The sequence below is a fragment of the Anguilla anguilla genome, chromosome 2 (genome assembly GCF_013347855.1).
Source record: "Anguilla anguilla isolate fAngAng1 chromosome 2, fAngAng1.pri, whole genome shotgun sequence".
NCBI classification, from domain to species: domain Eukaryota; kingdom Metazoa; phylum Chordata; class Actinopteri; order Anguilliformes; family Anguillidae; genus Anguilla; species Anguilla anguilla.
The window spans coordinates 64,260,092-64,278,713 of NC_049202.1; the positions used below are offsets into that span (position 1 = coordinate 64,260,092).

General features: G+C 44.1%; 1 protein-coding gene across 6 annotated transcripts in view; it reads left to right on the forward strand.

Annotated features, from left to right (window-relative positions):
- The window catches only part of LOC118221598 (protein phosphatase 1 regulatory subunit 29-like), a 129,693-nt gene that overhangs the window by 1,160 nt on the left and 109,911 nt on the right, over positions 1–18,622 (forward strand). The window lies entirely within an intron of this gene.

Consider the following 18,622-nt stretch of genomic DNA (forward strand, 5'->3'; position numbering starts at 1 on the left):
GATCGAAAGCTGTGTTCAGTGTTGCACTCCTCTTGTGTTACACGCATGCGAGTGAAACCTCGGAATTAAGCAGAGTTATGTTTTATAATGCCTTTAGAGTATGTCGATGCTGCTAATGCCTGTACATTAAATAATGCATTGGTGTGCTTTTGTGTGTGTGCGTGCGTGTGTATGGGTGCGTGTGTGTGTGTGTATGTGTTAGAGACGGAGTTTGTGTGCGTGTGTGTGTGTATGTGTGTGTGTGTGCGAGAGAGGGAGAGGGAGAGAGAGAGAGAGAGAGAGAGAGAGCTTGGTTTGGAAAGCGTCAGAGCTTGATTTATATGGTCACAAATACACAACGACCGGCAACAGAGCTTGGAGTCCCCAGTTTTACTCGCTGTCATTTTAAGGGCTGGAACAGATTACCGAGGGAAACCGAGCAAGGCTGCCCTGTCCGGCCGGTCTGATTCGAGAAATGACCATCGGTAGTTACCATATCGGTCTGTGATATATAATTACTGCGCACAGTAGTGTAACTTAAATTGAATGCGAAGATTTCTTAAATCATACATATTTTATCAGTAAAAAACCATCCCTTGCGATTAACACTGTCATTATTTCCACGGTTTTACGAGGAAATATACAGCCTACTGCAGTTATTCCAGTGAAATACACTGCAGTGGCTCTCGCAATTTTAAATGAGAAGGCGTTTTCCTTACTGCACAGCAGCCTACTCATAGGAATGTGGTATTAAAAAAAAAAAAAACATCATAATTACCATCCCAAGGCGCACAGGTTGAATTCAAAATGGTACTGCATTCAGCAAAGAGGGTTTCTGTGGAAGGGACAGCTGTTGCCTTCCCCTCCATTTGTTTTAATGCAGATTTTATGCGGTTGGGGAAGAGTTAGAGGGGCTCACCTCTGTCTGCCCGGTTATCAGTGAAGTGTGGACGGTGTTCTAAGCTTTGATCTACAGACGGGTCATTCTAAATAATTAACAGGATAGTGTGCGAGTGACCCGGCTGCTTGTTTAAGGTGCAGCAGGAAACTATGTTCATCCAGGCTAGGTAGAGCTAGTGCAAGATATTACTCCTAGTCCGTGCTGCTGCTGATTGCAAAGCATCGTTTCCTCGTTGCTGGAAGCTGTAGGGTGTTTTATTTATTTATTTATTTATTTATTTATTTATTTATTTATTTATTTACTTGGGCCTATTTACCTAAAACCACATCCAATACAACAATGGCCACACACAAACATTGGGTCGGTAATATGAGAGTAATTAGCAAAAACCAAACTGGCAAGTGAGAGAGATGCACATAATCCAGGAACCAGATCAAATCGGGGAGTTTGGCAAACACGGCGGATTACTACCTGGGAGCCAAATATTCTCTGTCAAGCTCTTGCCTTGCCAGCTGCGGCAGGTTCCTCGCTCGTGTTTGGCAAGCGATTCAGCTTTAGACTTCGTGCTGTTTTCATCGGCGCGTGGTGATGTGATTGATGTGCGTTGCCGCCGCTCACTCAGCCTTGACTCCAGCGTTCAGAACGCGGCGTCGTCGTGACTGCTGCGTCTTCTTCGGAACGTTTGTGGCGAATTTGGGAACAAGCGTGACGAGACGCGGGGGATTTCAGACGGTGGATTTTGAATGCTGTGGCGGATAGGAGTGATTTCTTGGAAATAAATCAATCAAAGCGGGTAACTTGGAATGTGCCAGTCTCCCTCACTCAGTCATCATCTCTCCTGACTGCTCCCATTGCATTTCTATATTATTATTATTATTATTATTATTATCAATAGTAGCAGTAGTAGGAACCGCAATAGCAGTCTTAGTAGTTGTAACAGTAGCTTTACTATTGTGTTCCACATTTTAGTGGAGGTAATGGGGTAACTGGGAATCAGTGCTGAGGGCCCTGCTCCTGTAGGGTTTACAAGCACCTTTCAATTATAACATGACAAGGACACATAATGAGGCCCTTGGCTGGACTCCTGTCAGAAATGGTTATTTCAGTGAGGTGGAGAGTGCCTGGAGCAAAGAGTGAGTCACAGAGAGGGCCTGTAGCATTGAGCTGCTGGCCTCCACTGGCCCGCAGCTTTTAGCCCTGTGTGTGCGTGTGAGTGCATGTGCGTGTGTTTGTATGTGCGTGAGAGTGTGTGTGTGTGCGTGTATGTGTGTGTGTGCATGTGCATGTGTTTGTATGTGTGTGAGAGTGTGTGTGTGTGTGTATGCGTGTGTGTGCATGCGCTACTGCTGCTGGTTTGAGAGACACTGCCACTGAGTCGGTGATGTGATATCAGTCTCTACGGTATAAATCCCTGTGATGTCAGTCACTGTGATACCAGTCTGTAATATCAGTCACTATGATATCATTCCGTTTATCATCTGCTTTTGTGATATCAGTCCCTATGATGTCAATCCCTGTGTAGGTCAGTCCCTATGATTTCAGTCCACCTGAACCAGGTGAGACCAGCCAGAGGGCAGAGGGTACCCCCTTGGCACGACCAAACCCCACTGTTAGGAGATGTAAAGGTCATAATGAATATACTGCTCCACAGTTGACTGCAGTTCATTTCCTGTTGGCAGGGTCCTATAAGTTGTGGGATAGCCTGCCGGTGTCTTATCTGTCTGCATTGTTCATTCCCCTTAATTGTCCCAGAGTGATTGCAGAGCGGGAAGAGCCAGAACAGGGGGAAAGATATTACTGCAGCCGTCCTTTTTTTGTGTGGCATGATGCCCCAAAGCCACCCCCCCTTGTGTGTTGGGTTATTACTGTGGCAGGAAAATCTAATTACCAAGCAGTTTACCAGAGCAAGTCAGGTCTTCAATTCGCCATGGGCGTGAATCCCGCCCCCCCCCTTACCACCACCACCACCACCACCGCCGCAGCCCTCCAGTCCACTGCAGCCCCCCCTCCCCCCCTCCCCTTTTCTCCAGCACATTCACTGTTCACTGCTCTCTGCCAGCCCTCCACCGTGATTTCACCACGCCACCACGCTGGTGCCCAGCACTGGGGCAGGACTGCCAGGAGCAGAAAGGAAAATAAAACTACTGCACATGCTCAGTCCGTTTTATCTATGTCAGGTTTCTACAAGGTGTTGGCTCTCCCACAATGTGCTTGTAGGAGGTCTGTGATTAGGTGTGAACTCTGCGCTGGGAGATTAGCATAGGGGCGGTGAGACGTGTGCAGTGTACGCTGTGTACCGGCGCTGTGGTTTTCCACGAGCGCAGCTGCTCTTTGAAATGTGAAATGAGGTAAAAACCCAGATTTAGCCTTTTTAAGACACTTTTCACCCTCCCCGATCTCCCCGCACCCCCCCACCTCCCCGAGGCTATGCAGTCGTCTCATCTGCACGTATCGCCGGGGGCTCGACACATCGTCGGCCTTATGAGGTTTGGCTTTTGAAATCGATGTCTTTAACGCTGTGCTCAATTAGTGAGTTTGCACTGTGTGTGTGTGTGTGTGTGAGAGAGAGAGAGAGGGTGTGTGTGTGTTTGTGTTTGTGTGTGTGAGAGAGGGAGAGAGAGTGAGAGTATGTGTGTGCATATGTGTGTGTGTGTGTGTGTGTGAGAGAGAGAGAGTGTGTGTAAGAAGGAGAGAGTGTGTGTTTGTGTGTGTATGAGAGGAAGACAGTGTGTGTGTGTGTGTGTGTGTGTGTGTGAAAGGGAGAGAATGTGTATGTGTGTTTGCATATGTGAGTGTGTGATAGAGAGAGAGAATGTGTGTGTGTGAGAGAGAGAGACCATGTATGTGTGTGAGAGAAGGAGAGTGTGTGTGCCTTCACAAGGCCCTACATCCTCTTGAAGAATAGACATGGTACTTCAGGATCCAGCTAATCTCCACTACCTTGCCAAATGTGTTGGTGTGTTATGGGAGGGAAGAGATGACTTTCTCTTCCAGTTTCTCTCCTACATTTACCCACTGATGCGTGTCCTCCTCTCACCTACACAGCCTGCATCTTTGTATTTCACAAAACCTGGTCCTTGTGGTTGCGTGGTTCTTTGTTCCGGCTGAGCTAAATTCTCCTAGTTTCACTTAAATGAATTCCTTGTCAGTAAAATTAGAGAAAGGCTTTTAGGCTGCAGGGCCTACGGTGGACTTGGCCGATTACGCCATTGGCTTGGAGTCTGGGTCAGGGGGGAGGGGCCATACCTGGACATCAGCGGAGGGAACAGGTCCACCCAGTAGATATGATAGACGAGACACCTGAAGGAGGACTACACAGAGGTTAGGATGAGAGGTTTTCTGTGAGACGGTGGTGGTCTGAGGGAGTTCACCCCTCGTAATCGTGTTTCAGAAAGTTTTTAATAGCGTTTATGGAGTTTAACATGTCCATGTAAAACTTTTGAGTCCTTTCTTTGATTATTATTTTGAATTTGAGAGTTTCTGGCAGTTATCTGCCGTAAGGCTGTCCGATAAAGTAATGTGCCCTTGGAGTGGTGCGAGAGCAATTAGAAAATGAAGTTTTTGGCTTTAATATATTTCTTTTAATAATTTATCTCTCACAAATGTGCGGCTTTGAGTTAGTTCAATTAGTTTAATTGTTCAGTTCCCTTTACAAATTAATTAATCCAAACCCATTTCATATTAATTGCCTGTTAAATTGGTCCATGAGTTAAACTGAACCACAAATCTACAAAAATGAGTTTTTTAAAAAAAATTTTAACCTTACTTTTAACATTTTTGTCCCAGCACAAACACACTTTCCAGGGGTGCAGTTTCATACAAAAAAAGGAAAGAAAAGAAGCTGGCGAGTGGCAGGCGATGTCAAAGCCAGATTAATTAAAAGCTCAATCAAACCTAATTAATTGAACCGAGTTGGAAGCTCTCATTGGCTCAGATCTGATTGGCTGCACAATCTCCTGCATTCCAGCTCCACTGAGTCTCCCCACGTTGCCGCCGCAAATGAGAATCGAGTTCTCAATTGGTCTCCCTAGTTAAATAAATGTAAATGGGTACACAAACAAGACCGGCACACAGTGTTCTAAGATCGAAACCGGAGAGACGGTACCATTGCCCAACAGCCAGCAAAAACCGTTTGTGCAAAATCAACTCTTGATGGAGTACTTTAAACACTAATAGGGTACACGCGGTCCCTCCTGGGCTAATGCGAGCTCTGTTATGAGTCCATGTAATAGCCGTAATTCTGTTGTGTGCTCCTGGGTGGCCGAATGTGATTTTCGGGCCGTGCCTGACTCACGCTCGGCCAGTGACCGGCGCCGCGCCGCGGGTCTCGAGAGGCGTTCGGTCTGGCCGCGAGCGCGGCGCGGCGCTGCGCGAGAGGGTCCGCGGTGCCGCGGACGTGGCGCGAGGCCAGCGTTCGCTAGCCGGGCTCAAGGGCGACGGGATATTGGGCAGCGAAGGCCAGGGGGGGGAAGCGCTTTGAGCACAACAACACCTGCCCGCCGCTCGCTTCGCAAGGTCCGCGCTTCGCGGTCGGAGTCCGCCGTTTTTGTTCGCCGCAGGACCGTTCGCGTCTCACAGGAATTTTCACTCCATGAATCATTTCCCCCTCCCCCTCCCCCTCCCCCTCCCCCTCACCCCTGAGCTACTCTTAAGAGAACGGGCTAGGGCGGGAGTATTTTTAAGACTGTTGCAACGACGCATTTCAAACCGCGGGCAGCAACCCTTCCCTCCAAACACGAGCCGTACGCGGAGCGGAGAGCCCGGTATCGCGTATCTCCACGCCTAGCACGTGGCCGCTTTTCCGCGGTCTTCAAATCCTGCGGTCCGAACATGCGTCATGGCGCATCGCACCTGTTTCGCGGTTTCACGCGTACGCTCCATCTGTGTACCCACCACAACCCCCCCCCCCCCCCCCCCTGGGTTTCAGGAGGTCCGCCATCGCGTCCCACTACCACACGGGAGATTAAGTGTGACTGCTTGCCCTCCAGTTGCGTCCCAATTGGGCGGTAAATAATAGCGTGTAATTTTTACAGTGGGGGAGTGTTTAATTACAGTAATTACCGTAATGAATCAATAGGGGTGGGTGACACGGGGATCAGACTCTGGAATTTTTTTAACCAGCCAGGCAGGTGCCAAAGTTCCATTTTCCTTTTGCGGCATACCTGCCCACCAGTGCTGACGGTAGAACTGGGGCCGACCTCCGTTTCCGGCTCTGACATTTTCCCAAGACTGGAGAAACTCATCCCTAGTCACTTACGGAATACTCAGCAATGATTCTCATATCTCTCGGCACCTGGGAACGCTGGCATGAAACCAAGGGAAAGTGTGCACTAATGAACGCTGCACCAGACGCACTGAATACGCTGTGATTGTGCTTGTGCCTGAGGACAGAGCTGCTTCCTCCTCACTGTAAAGCACAATGAGATCCTGAAATGAAAGGCACTATATATTTTCAATGAAAAGCTAAATATAATAATAATAATAGTAGCAATGATAACAACAGTATTACTACTTATGCTATTATTAGTACTACTGCTACTACTATTACTATTACTACTACTAGTACTACTACTGATACTACTACTACTACTACTGTGGCTACTACTAATAATAATAGAGGAGGAGAAGAAGAAGATTATATGCCATCACTGTGATGCGGTATAACAGAATAAGAGATGTGCTTGAAGCCAGTGGGACATAACTGGGGTCGGTGATGTCAATGTCCGAGGGCCGTCTGACTGTGCGTGAGGGTCGATAGCGTCACATTTGCAGTCGTGGTACGCGCAGACGGATTTAACCGCTGACCACTAGCAGCACAGCACACCCGAGGCAGCGGGGTCCCCCCTGATTGGACCCGAGTTGCGGTTTTTCTAATTGATGCTTCGGAGGCTGGAGTTCTGATTTGCTGCCGGCTCACCTGGACTAAACCACACAGCGCTCTCCAGTAAGAGGGTGCCTTACTTACAGGAGGGGAAGGCTTTGTGGCTGCGGTGCACACGTTGGTGTGGATTAGATTGTGGGGCTCAGTATTCAGTGTAGAGTGACACATCCGTCCTGGGCACGCAGCCGTAGCAATAGACACAGTCTAAATGCGAAATGTGGATTGGCACAATTTTATGATTGCCAGTACTGCCAGTAAATTTCCTCTGGAGACCTAGTAGAAAAAAGTTTTAAAAATATATATTTTCTTTACATAATACAATCTTGGATGATTAAAAAAACAGTGAAAATATTTTCTAAAATAGTATTTATTAAATTAAGTTTTTCTATTGAATGTTCCCTGTAGTGTAGGTTTCAGCATAGTAGAATATGTGGTTCCTGACATCAAGAACAATGACTCATGTCCCCTACGGGGGACAAAAATGAATGACTGGGTCATGGGCAGATATAGTGGCCAGAGAGTGAGTGTGTCCGACTGACCCCGAGCACAGGAATCATGTACACTACACCGTGCAAGTGGACTGGCTCATTTATAGCAAACCGATGGTATGAGGTGGAGTGAAATACAGTACTGTACAAAAGTCAGAGATCACTCTTTCGTTCATTTACCTTCCAGTTAAATAAACCATTTCAGCATCAGACAATAACGCAGGAAAAGCCTCCACCACTACATATGATATCAAATCTATGAGTATTTGTCCACTCTTTCTTTTGTGCTCCCTACTACCACTTTAAAGTCTTCCATCCTTCCAGTCAACAAACATTCAACAAGTCCTTCCAATCAACAAACAAGATACGGCTGTGTCCTCTCAGCAGAAGTTGCGACCAAAAGTGTCAGTGATGTTATGTCAAAAGTGACTCAAACTGACAACTACAGAAACATACCTTTGCTGCCTTGCAGATTTCTGTGCATCTAAAATGGCCAAGGGATATATTTTACAATGAATTTAGATTTTAGAAATAATTCAACTGCACAAGGAAGGTGAAAATAAGTGAAAAAAAACAGGAGTTCAAAAGATAATTGCATGATACAGAGAAAACGGGACTCCTAACAACTGTGCAAGGACTGGTAGACCACCAAAGACATCCCCATCACAAAGAGAGTACTTAAATTTGAAGGATAGGAGAAAGTCAAGCTCCACTCTTTCTTCAGATCCGAAGAGATCTACAGGTATCTCTGTCAATCCTTCCACAGTGAGAAGACAACTCAATGCTGTGGGTCTGAAAGGATGTGCAGTTGTTAAAAAGCCACTCCTGAGAAAAGGAAATAAACAAAAGAGGAAAATGCACCAGTACACTGAAACGGGTCATGTGTGAGGTGTGAAGTAAGTTTTCTTTGGACCTATGAGTCTGAATTTGAGATTTTCAGAAGTAAGAGGCGGCAGTATGCAAGTCACCGAAGCAATGAAAGACTCAGAACCATGTCTGAAACTGCCAGTCAAGCGTGGTGGAGGATCAGTGCAAGTTTGGGATTGTATAACACCACCTGGAGTTGGTGATTCGGTTTTGATTGAAGGCATCACAAGAAGCACGGAAAAATATCCCTGCGGATTTCTTCGAAAAACTCAAGGCAATTTTTCTGAAAATAATGGAAGCTGTAATAAAGGCAAAGGATGGACGCAGTGAATACGGAAAGATTGATATTGTACATAATTGTGGAGGGTTTCGGGTTTCTAAAATCGGCGAGCGCGGTTCGGACCCAGGAAACCAGATGGGGTGATTTAGCCGCGCTAACAGAAGACCGCACGCCCTGCGGCTGCCCGAGGGCACTGCTGCCGGTGCAGACGGAGTTCGCGGTTAGCGATTACCGCTGGCTCTTTGATACTCCCACCGTGACCATGAAACGGATCCGATCAATTTGTCTTTCTGATTTGCAGAGAAATACAAGTGCTTGTTATTGTTCTTCACAAACAGTTTTCTTCGGTGAGTTCAAAAGTCTGCGCAATGAATTTTCCTAACTAGAAAAATTAAGCACTCTGATTATTTTTTAAGTCAAAGGACGAACGTTGTTTAATCCAGGCTGTGTATCTCGCCCAAACGTTCCACCTTGGCGTGCACGAAATAAGCCTCTCACGATTATGCATGAGAACGCATAGCCGTGCACCACTCGCAACTGTCCGACCTTCTGTTCACTCCCAACAATGTGCGTGTGATGAACTGGTCTCTTCCGCTGCTTCGCTCATGACAAACCCATTAAGAGCACCTCTGAGATGCTCTGTGTATGTTCATGGCCCCGGATACCTGTCGAGTGATTCACCACACTTCTGACCATATGGAGTACAACTGACCAGACAGAGAATGCAAATAGCATTACTATGACAACGCCATATTACTTGCACCAAGCAGATGTCATAAGAGAGGCTGACCTTTCTCATTAAAAATTTGACCTCTTTTGATTAAATAATGTATTTTTATTTTTTATTAAAGTGATATGAGTGAGTATCACAAAGGCTTCACTGTAAGCCTAACTTGTTTCTGAGTGCATTGTTTAACATGCTTGTTTTTTTTTCTGTTTGTTTTTTGTTTTTTTAGAGCCAACTGAGCAGTCAGCCATTACCTCATTAACGATTATGCTAATGTTTTTCATTGTGGAGTTTATACTTCAGATCCGCGACTTGTGAAGAAATAACAACACTTACAGGTGTTGATGACTGTATTGAAAAGTATGGGCTCATGGTGACAAACATCCTGTGCCACGCAAAAGCCACACCCTCAGAGGTGTTGCCATGGAGACAGTAACTGGGGAAAACAGTTACTGACAGAAAACAGTGACGTGATTGGACGATGTACTGTGAAAAAAATTGTGTAGTTACAAATAGAGGACCAGCTAGTTATGTTTGCACAGACATTGTGGGCATATTGCAGCTATTTGATAAAAGAGGCTTTTGCTCACAGGGCCAGTAATTTCATATAAATTGCGCAGTGAAAAAAAAAATGACCACATGCTTTGAAGTCATATGCTACAATAGTTTCTTTTGGAACAGGAACAATTTAGGCTTTTGAGACCAATGAAAAGATGCACTGTACCTGGAGTGCAGTGATTTCAACACGACCCATTTTGGAACCACTGGGTTCAATATAGGCGTCCTGCCATTTTTATCAGTGGGGCAATGTTTGGTTTGGTTTGGTTTGCTCTGAGCCAACCCAAAGGGCCTACAGGATCGGTCCAACATTAGCCACCAATGATGGTAAAAATAAATAAATAAATAAATAAAGAAATTCCTATTTGGCCTTGAGTATGGTTAGCTGCTTGGCCGCGAACATTTGATTAATTGTTTTGGTATTGTAATCCACACCTCCCTGTCCAGCAGAGGCTGATATTCACGTTTGGTGAAATTACGTGCGTTCATCTGTGGGCTAATGCTAGCAGATGATGTAGGGGCAGATTGAAGCCTACCACAGATTAGCTACAATTGATTCTAGATGCAGCTGTCATAGATGCAAGGGTATCGGTTGAAAACAACGTTTGGACCCTTCAGAGCCAAAACCGGTAAATGACTGATGATGTTAATGCTGGGAAATGTAGTGTGGTGTTATTGGGCAAACACATGAGATGAGAGAACAACCAACAATGTGCAACAGAAGTGGCTTCTGATGGCAAATGTTGCCAACAGTATTCCTTGATACCCAACACTGGACCAAGCAGGCCGGTCTCTTTACAAGAAAATGTTTGAATGCTAATGGTATAATCATGATCTTCACTCATTTTTATTCACCATGTGATCATTTTTGTGGAAATGAACAGACTTTAGAATATTTAACAGAGCTATCCAATGCAATAATTGTATTTCTTTTTTGTCCAAAAAGTAGCTACCTGGGTAATCTTACAAATTTTACACCTGTATCCCTTTAATCTCCCACCTTTTATTATTCTCCTGTGCCAGACTCTTTCCAGTCCTCCAGTGGTACATCAGCGCAGTTTTTCACCTCCAAGTTCTGGAGCTCAATCCAATTTATAATTTTTGCTGTTTCCTTCAGAGCAAAATGGACGATACCCGGTCCTCTCTAGCCTCTTAGCAGGGCTGAGACTTACAGCATGGTCAACTGCAGTATCGACTCGGGTCTTGTCTGAAAGAAAAGTCTTGATTTGTTTCATTCATTCAATCAGCTGACAGCCACTTTTCTGCCACATGCGTGCATAGCTTTCAGCTGTTTTAATAGAGGCATGGCTGTTGTACATGTTGGCAGGTAGGCACTGCAACAGAGGACCACCATTGCTGTGATTTTAAATGACACTACTGAAATTACTGAGGGCAAATAGATGTAACTGTGGGCTCCACCTCTGCTCTTGAACATTTTGTGCAAGGCCATTTCACTTGCAGTTGAAGTATTCATTTGCCCTCAGGAGGAAAGATGCATATTTATTTGATTCAGATTTATGAACAGCACTATATGAAAAGCATTTCCTTTTAACGTGAAGTGGTGGCATTTCTGGAGCGAGGAGTGCTTCTCAGTGTGCGCTTCTGAATATCCACTTCAAGTATCTCTTCTGAAGTTTAAGAACTTAGTTGCTTTTAGCTTTTTAGAAAGAAACTCAACAGCTAAATTATCTTAGATGATAATTATTAATTGGATCTTAGATCTAATGTGGATACAAATGTGGATTTGTACAGGATCTGCGCATGGAGCTCGATGGCTGCATGCTGAAGGATATGAACATATGATAATATGTGGCGGAGTGTAGCACAGTGGGTAAGGAACTGGGCTTGTAACCGAAAGGTCGCAGGTTCGATTCCCGGGTAAGGACACTGCCGTTGTACCCTTGAGCAAGGTACTTAACCGGAATTGCTTCAGTATATATCCAGCTGTATAAATGGATAAAAAAATGTAAAATGCTAGGTAAAGGTTGTGTAAGTAGCTCTGGATAAGAGCGTCTGCTAAATGCCTGTAATGTAATGAACAGGCAGGATTGTGGGTAAAATCCCACGGCCTCATTTGACCCGGACTTGCACAGAGCAGCGCTCGCGCAGCGGCGTCTCGGGCTTGACTAATGGCGTGAATTATGGCGGGAGGTGCTATCATCGTAATGGCACACGGGGACAGTTAAAGAGGAACAATGATCCTGTCAGACGGATGGATATCCTGCGCCGACGCGGCGGCGGCGGGCCTGCGATACCGCCAAAGCGAGAAGCGATCCGGTTTAATGGCGGAGGGGCGTGCGAAGGGGCTGAGCTTCGGCGACGGTAAACACTGACGCGGCGGGACGCCCCCCTGTGACAGCTTTAGTGTAAGCGACAGTAAAAGCGGCGGCGGTATTCGGCAGCGGCGGCGGCCTTTTCAGGACGCGGCGGTCGGCCCGGTCGCGCGGAGGTGCTCGGTTTCTTCTTTCGGTTCGGGTTCTGATCAGCGCCAGGGCAGTGATGGCGTCAGGAACAAAAGACTGAAGGATTTAATAGGAAAAGCTAAAGGGGGCTGCCAGGAACTGGATATAATAGCAGGATTCTAATGGTGACACAATGGTCCAGAAGCAACAGATAAACTGAGATAAATGAGAACAGTGACAGGCTTGGTAATGGTGATCAACTGTACCTATTGGAAGCTAATGGGTTTACATAAAGACGATGCATCTCACTCAGAATGGATCAGGAGACTCAGGTGTGCTGCTCTTCACAATGTTCTTTCGGGTGAACGTATTACACGCAGCTTTTTTGCAGTATTATATTTTAGGCAAAAATGAGAATGTGTCTTTTTACACCTTTACTTCCATCGTTTGCTTTCTTTATCTGAATTGCACACTTGAAATGAATGTGTGATGTGACTTGGAGTACGTCTTTTTCTTCTTTGCTTTCCCAGATTTAGCACGGAACGTTCTTTTCGCTTGCTGAAACTGGCAGCTCACACTGCAGATTCTTTTGCTGTTTGCAGGAGCGCACTGGATTCTTGCCTTATACAAAATCTGTCAATGTGAGGTTGAACCATGGTTCTCTCTGATAGAGCATGCAGAAGAAAAATCCACTGTTTCCTCTGTGTCACTGTCCATGGTGACGGTGTCAGTAGTTGGTCTCCCCGATACAGTTTCACCGCGACAGTGAGCGGCAGCGACGGTGACACATCGAGCAGCTGATAAGGGATCTTTGGCAGTTACTGCCCAGGAGGAGCCAACGCTGATGACTGGCAGCAGGCTGGGGAGAGTAGGACTGGCTACCTCAGAGATGGACAGTGTCATCCAAGACCCCCTCCCGCTTCTGAAAACCCCCCCACCACTTTCTCACCCACCTCACCCCCCTATGTGGGCCCAAATGAAAAGCGGCGCTCTGGTGAAGTGGAGGTGTGGTGTCGAGGTGGGGGGGGGGGGGGGGGGGGGGGGGGGGGCAGGAGCAGGCAGAAGGCTCAGTGGGGTACGTGACACCCCCTCGTACTCAGGCGCCTCACCAGGTCTCCGTTATAAATATCCCAGGATTCAGACTCTGTCGGTGCCACGAGCAGATGTATCTGACGGCTGTATAGCTGTGGTAAGTGTGTGTGTGTGTGTGTGTGTGTGTGTGTGATAGAAAGTGAGAAAAATGGACATATGCTGCAGGCATTGAGTGTGAATGCATTTCTGTATTGACAGGATATGGTGATTTTGTATCTATGTATGCAAGTGCACATTTGGATTTCCTGTATAAAGTGTTTGTGTGTGTGTGTGTGTGTGTGTGTGTGTGTGTATGTGAGAGAGAGAGGAAGAGAAGATGACTGGCCTGCAGGCTAATGCAGCCAGTCTACTGTGCTCCAGGTTTGCTGTACTCTCTTGTAGGCAGACGGCAGCCTCCTCTTTACAGGCAGCAGACACCTTTTCAGTCCCATAAAACCTGCGCCAGCGTCAGACGTGCTCTGAAAGGGCACAGAGGGAAATACGCCTGCTTTGTATACCGCCCACCACTAAAGAACCAAGTTGCCGTGAAGCCAAAAATACTACCGTGCAATTACCTCAATTCAACTGGTCATTTGGGGGGGAAAAAAAAAACTATGGACGAAGAATGATTTTGTCCATCTTTGTCTGCTCTCTGACAAACCCTGCAATCATTTTCAGTTAGTAGCCTGCTAGTTTGACGCCCGCCTTGTTAGGACAGACCATAAACACGGTAGAATGTGCAACGCTGAGTTGCCCACCACTGAGCTGAACAGGTGGGAAGGTAGCGTATGCAATTAGCCTCATCATGCTGCCTATTATTATGGATACAGAAGGGTCAGTATTAAACAAAAATACACCATGTTTTCAATAGGTATAGAACTACAAATTGTATATATATTAGACAAAAGTATGTGTCCTTGCACCATTGCTATAGCATACAGTATGGGAAAGTCAACACAGATGGACATAAAGAAGGAGAATAATAAATAGTTTGCAGAAAAGGGCAAAGATAGATATACTGAAATTGTTCTCATGAGAAGGACATTTGATTGTGTGAGGGGAATTCTGGTTTCGTCATTAATTATTAACTTAAATGCAGGACTACAGCTTCAGAATGATTGTCAGAGAGAGAGATTTGAAAAAAGGCTACCATAATGTAGTAATAAAAATGTAGCCAATAAAAGGATTTCAATTCTTAAAAATTGATGTATTTTCATGTCGCTCACAAAGTTTCAGAGTTTTGAATAACCTTCATTCCTGATGCATTAATGTCTGGTTCTACTGTAGTGTGAATACTACCATCTCTCACAATATTATAACACTGACACCATTTTATTCTGCTTATATGTTAAAAAAATGTTAAAACCATTTAGAAAATACTACTTGTTTCTTAAGGACAGATTTTGATTGACTCAGTTTCATTATTTTTTAATTGTGTATATTTCTTGCTTTTTAAATAATTAAAATTGCTTTTATTACATTAGAATTAGTATTGTTTATAGTGTATAATTGAAATCATTACAATATGATTTTACAAAAATCTAATTAAATGTATTTACTTGGGAAATGGCTTATGATGACATGGACTGCTCATTATTTTGTAATGTTCATTATTGTTGTTGTAATGCATTTTGTAATGCTTTTTTGAAAAGTGCTATGTACAGTACATAATGTCATGATTATTTAACTGAGTTTTTATCTTTCATTAAGCACATCTGCATTGTGTCGTAGCTCTGTAGTTTTTCCTCACCTGCTTAAATGCACAGCAGCGTTCCTCCACACGTAGTGCTGACTTGCTCGACCTCCCCCCCCCCCCCCCCGCCACAAAAACTGACAGCTGGACCAGCCTCACCGCGTATCAGATATGGAAAAGGCGGTACGACCTTGCCGGTGGCGGCTGGCCTGCCTCTTTTTCCCGGAGCTCGTTCGTTCGGTTCAGTGCAGTCGAGAGAGCCGGCTCAGCGATATTGTTTAAGCTGTTGTTCGGCTTGCTTTCTGTTCAGGCGGCAATGTGGCGCATCGGCTGGGAACTGGCCTCGTAGCCTTAAACGTGCACGTTTTATTCCCAGCTAGGACACTGCTGTTTCTTCCTAGAGCAAGTTACTTTCCCGGAATTAGTTCAGTGTAACTAATTATAAATAGATGCACCCGGGTATTTACTAAAGCTATAACATTGTATTTATGTACTTTCCTCAACAAGCTATATACAACACACTAAGCTTCGCTGGTTTATCATCTGAAGACAACATAGATGACTTGAAAGTTGAGACTAATTCCAAAGCAAGTGATATTGGTAGCATAATATCCAGAAGACAATAGAATGATCTTGAAAGTTTGTATTGCGTGGTTACGAAATCCGTATGCTTTAGTTCATTGACGGAGGGAATAAAAGAAATATCTGGCGTCTTCCTCTCAATGAAAGGAAATTCTTCGGTAGATTCACTGACTGAATCACTCAGTGGGCTCTTTCACCATTATAAGTGGTAGCTTCTGGGAGTATAATGTACTCATGAGAGAGCACACTCACCACACAAACGAACACATACTTAAAAAAAAAAAAAAAACGATATCAGATTAGATTTAATGAATCTCTTTCAGGTAACAGTTGATCAGTACTGAACTGAGTGGAGAGGAGATTTTAAAAAACGTTTTTTATGTAGGCTACAAGGTTCACAAATTAGTCAAATGAAATGAAGAGGTTAAGAAGAGGTGAAGATGGGTAAATATATCACTGCTGATTTCTCTTGCATCATGAATTATAGGGAGTGGTATTGAAATTCAAATGGACCTTTTCTTCTTTTCATTTCCTAAATGGAAAATTTAAATTTGTGATTTAAAAATCCATGAAGATCTGAAACTGTTCATTATGAACAGAATAAATAATCCATTTGATATAAACAACTACTTTAAATAGGTGCAAACTTATTTATGTAACTAACTGCTAATGAATCTCAATCATATAAATGATACCTCGCTTCAGTTAGTTGAAATAAAATGATGTAAAACACCGCAATCACTCAATCAATTATTTGTACATATTTTAAGTAATATCGATACCAGTGGTGCGGTGAATATAAAATCTTTCTTTAAATAAATGTAGACGTGTGTGGCATGCTGGCATGCTTTTGTTGTTAAAAATGGGATTTATTTTTCAGTTTACCAAAACGTAACAGCTTGTGATGTCTTGGCTATAGGGTTCAGTCTGTGATGATGCATTGCCGTCAGATGACTGAACCGCATGGGATCACAGTCAGATATTACATAAACAATATAAGTCCTTCTGTTTCGATAAAATGCAAAACAGGGAAAACCTGTGTGAAAAAGTGTGAGAGAAAAAAAAATGAGAATATCTAGTTTTGGTCCCATTGTGACAAGCAGAGATTACAATTCAAGAGCAACTCTATTATAAATATTAGAGTAGGTAATATAATTAAGCTGCGTTTTCGAGATTTTTCCTGCATTACCCTGCCAGTCGCTGTGATTGCATCGCCGAAATATTTCAAATATTTCAAATGTCATTCAAAATAATTCACTTTCCAAGTATATATCCAATATATTTGCATGATTGCAGGAGAGTCTTCCCCCCTTTTTATTGCTCTTTCATTTCGCCATTCCTAGTAAACAGGATAAATGCCATAATTATAATCAGTACTCACTGTGCAACATCTGCTTGACTTGGAGGTTTATTGTGAAAGCCTGAATGGGGCTTGCAATATTTCCATTGTTTCGTGACACCCAGCTTGCTGTTGCAATGCTGTTGGCAATTGCGAATCCGCTTCCCTTTAATGATGTGAAATCCATTTCGTCGGATCAGGCCGAGTCTAAAATGCACCCTTTCAGAGTAAAATGTTCACTTTATAGAGTTGATTTAACAGTGAAAATGTTTCCATAGATTCTGATTGCAGTGTTTATTATCTGAAGAGAAATCACATATTTACCCTGTAGCTCACCGGTATCAAAAGCATGCACAGGGAGGGATGCTTTAGTACTGGCGAGTTAAAGTAATAGAGAGTTGGAGAAATTTCCCCAACTTTACAAACCTCTTTAATCCCTACTAGTGATTTTCTCACGATCTGGAATGTCCAATCTGAACAATCTCGGAATTATAGGTCTACAATTACATTATATAATGACATATCAGCATAAAAGCCCAAGTGACATACAATATGTGAGGTAAAAGTTAATGGAAACTAGCATGGAAGGACATTTGCATAATTCTATTTTAAATACAATTCTATATTATATGATTCTTATATCCAGTGTGGTGGCTATGAGCCTGTCCCACTGCTGTATCTTGCTTTAGGTATTGGGTAGTGCCTGCAAGAATGTCCATTCTCTGCAATATATACACTACATTTCCAAAAGTATGAGGACACCTGAACATCACACCCATATGTGATTGTTGAACAACTCATTCCAAAACCATGGGCATTAATGTGGAGGTGCTGTAACAGCCTCCACTCTTCTGGGAAGGCTTTCCAGTAGATTTTAAGAGCATGGCTGCGGGGATTCGCTTCCATTCGACCACAAGAGCATTAATGAGGTTGGGCACTGATGCTGGGTGTAAGGCCTGGCTCGCGGTCGGCATTCCAATTCATCCCAGAGGTGTTTGACAGGGTAGAGGTCAGGGCTGTGTGCAGGCCAGTCAAGTTCTTCCCTACTAAACTCAGCAAACCCTTTTTTGCTTTGTGCATAGGGGCACTGTCATGCTGAAACAGGAAAGGGCCTTGGAAGTTGGAAGTGCACAATTTTCTAGAATGTCATTGTATATAACTGTAACATTAAGATTTTCCTTCACTGGAACTAAGGGGCCTAGCCCAAACCATGAAAAATAGCCCCAGACCATATTCCTACTCCACCAAACTTTACAGTTCGCACTCTTCAGGCCAGTACAGTTGGTACTGTGCATTCTGCCAAACTCCATCAAACTGCCAGATAGTGAAGCATGATTCATCACATCAATGTGTTTCCAGAGTCCAATGGCAGTATGCTTTACACCATTCCAGCTGACGCTTGGCATTGCACATGGTGATCTTAGGCTTGTGTATGGCTGCTTGGCCATGGAAACTGGAAACTCATTTCATGAAGCTCTTGACGAACAGTTCTTGTGCTGGCATTGTTTCCAGAGGTAGTCCAGAACTCTGTAGTTGCAACTGAGGACAGACAATTTTTACATAATACACGCTATACATTAAATACATTTAAATACATTTAATTAGATTTTTGTAAAATCATATTGTAATAATTTCAATTATACATTATAAACAATACTAATACACTAAGCGGCCCCATTCTGTGAGCTTGTGTGACCTACCGCTTTGCAGCTGAGCTGTTGTTGCTCCTATACGTTTCCACTTCACAATAACAGTGCTTACAGTTTGACTGGGGCATCTCTAGCAAGGCAGAAATTTAATGAACTGACTTGTTTGCAAAGGTGCCATCCGATGACGGTGCCACGTTGAAAGTCA